Source organism: Dipteris shenzhenensis, chromosome 8 (assembly GCF_047967505.1).
Source record: "Dipteris shenzhenensis isolate YYH24624 ecotype China chromosome 8, Dip_SZ_1.0, whole genome shotgun sequence".
Lineage (NCBI taxonomy): Eukaryota > Viridiplantae > Streptophyta > Polypodiopsida > Gleicheniales > Dipteridaceae > Dipteris > Dipteris shenzhenensis.
The window spans coordinates 46,190,057-46,192,871 of NC_141603.1; positions in this window are offsets into that span (position 1 = coordinate 46,190,057).

Below are 2,815 nucleotides of genomic sequence, written 5' to 3' on the forward strand. Positions count from 1 at the left end.
CAGAAGGAATACCCAACTCATCATCAAGGCTCTATTCAGAGCCACTCGATTCACCATCGACATAAGAGTGACCTGCATTCACATCAACCATGGGCTGATCTACTTGCTCTTTTCCTTTTTGTGATACTTGCATACCACTATCTGCATTGCTTTGAGGAGATCCTCTCGATCTCAGTCTGCCTGTCCATGGAGAAATATGTGAACCATTGCTAGAGGACACTACATGTCCACTAATATTTTGTGATTGCTGCTGTCAATTCTGTGTAGCATTACCATTTTGTGCATCTACATCATCAAACACATTTATTGGTTTATACCAGCTGCTCATCTCATCAAAAACATCTCTGCTCACTGTAAACTTACGAGTAGAAGGGTTATAGCATCTATACCCTTTTTCCTACAGAGAATAACCAATAAAGATGCACTTCTTAGCTCTTGGATCTCAACTCATTTGGCACATGAACATAGATAATGCAACCAAAAACTTTCAAATGAGAAATATCTAGTTTCCTACCAGTATACCTCTCCTCTAGCATCATGCCATGTATTGCTGCAGTGGGAGTGTTGTTCATTATGTAGACTGCTGTAGCAACTGCTTCAGCCCAATAATAATATGGCAGGTTTTTTTTGTTGAGCAAGCCACGAGATACCTCTCCAATATGCTAGTTTTTCCTTTCTGCAAGTCCATTTTGTTGTGGGGTATGACTGCATGAATATTGCTGCTTTATGCCATGCTCTTGCAAGAAACTTGCAAACTCATTTGAGAGGTACTCTCCCCTTCCATCTGACCTTAGGCATTTTATTTGTAGGACTGCTTCTTTTTCAACCATAGCTTAAAAAGCTTTGAAATGCCCAAACACTTCACTTTTCTTTTTCATAAAATACACCCAAAATTTTGTGCGGTAGTCATCAATAAAAGTGACAAAATAATGACAGCGTCCAATAGATGCAGCTTTAGTAGTCCACACATCAGAGTGGATTAATTCCAATTGCCTCTTACTCTCTTGAACATGTCTAGGAAATGGTTTCTTTGCTTGTTTTCCAAATTGATAGGCTTCACATACCTTATGCATTTGTGCAACCTTGAACTTAGGCAATTTTGCAACAATATTTTGGGCCTACATTAATTTAAGTCACTGTACATTAACATGACCAATGCGTTTATGCCAAATATCAATATCTGCAACTACACCGGTCCCATGTGCAAACATTGCTGCACTCAATTCAAGCATGTCCACATCAAACATAAACATCCTGCCCTTCTGCTTCCCTTTTGCTATCAAGCAACCTTTATTTTTCATATCCTCAACAAAGCATCCATGAGGATTAAATCTGACCTGCAAGCCCTGCTCAACCATTTGACCAACAGAAACCAGGTTCTTGGTGATATTTGGGATATGAAATATATCAGACAGCTATTTCTTTTTTCCATCCTGCATAGACAAGGGAATTTTACCAATCTGCACAATAGGATGTGCAGTATCATCACTAGTCTCCACAAATCCTGGTCTTTCCATTTTGCTTGCATCTTGCATCCATTCTACATGACCTGTCATGTGGTTTGACACACTTGAGTTAACATACCACACATCATTGCTTTCTTTTGCACTTGTCACAGAATTGGTCATGTGTTGCACCATAAACAGATGCTTATTTCTATCATCACCTTGTCTACTAGAGGAAGCATAATTGCCTTGCTACAATTTTCCAGTCATGACGTCATTTTGCTTTTTATAGCAGACTTTAACCATATGACCCATTTTACCACAGTAGTAGCATTCAACATTATTGTTTGCATCTTGGCCTCTTTGCTATCCACTATGACCTCTTTGGCTCCCTCTGCCTCTAAAGTTACCACGTCCTCCTCTAAAGTTACCACGTCCTCCTCTAAAGTTACCACATCCTCTAAAGTTTTCTTGAATTTGCTGCATATTTTGATTTCTGCCATGGCCTTCAAATCGGCCTGCTCTACCTCTGCCTCCACCTCTTCTAACATTTGAGTAGAAGACATCTTCTTTTGAAGTTCCTCCTGAAGAAGATGCACCACCATTTCTTTGCTCTTCAAAAATTAGAAGAGCAATCAACTCCTTAATATCAGGAAAATTCTCATGAATGGCAATGGATGTTCGGAATTGTGCATAATCCTTTCCTAGACCATTCGAGGACCATTCAAGGTCACAAAAACTAAATCATCATATTCCACTGGTGACTCAATAGAAGCATGTGCATCTGCAATCTTCTTCACCTTCATGTGGTAGTCATTGATGCTCAAATTTTCTCTCTGCACATTATGCAACTCCTGCTTGAGCTGCATTTTCCTGGCTTGCGTATTTGTGCTATACATTTTTGTCAAAGTATCCCACGCCTCCTTCGGTGTGCTTGCATCATGAATATGCACAATCATAGAATCTGAAATACTCATAGACAGCTAGTACATAACTTTTTTGGCTCTCTCATGCCAGCCTTTAAATGCCTACAATTCCTGTTGATTGGGAACATTAGGAATAAGTGGTTCTTGTTCAACTCCAGTAATGAACTCCCAATAGCCTTTTTCCTTAAGGAAATTCATCATTCTAAACTTCCATGCTTGGAAGTTGTTCTTGTCAAGCTTTTCAGTGACAATTTGTGAAAGAGCATCAGACACCATTACAGAACACTGCAAAATATTCTATAACTACAAAACAAAACACAACTTTTGCCTCACAAGGGCAAATCTGCAAAACTGACGAGAATGGTGTTTGACCACACGGTCACTTCTAGTGATGATTATGCATAAACAGACAATAAGAATGATTCTCTCACTCCCAATATCTCT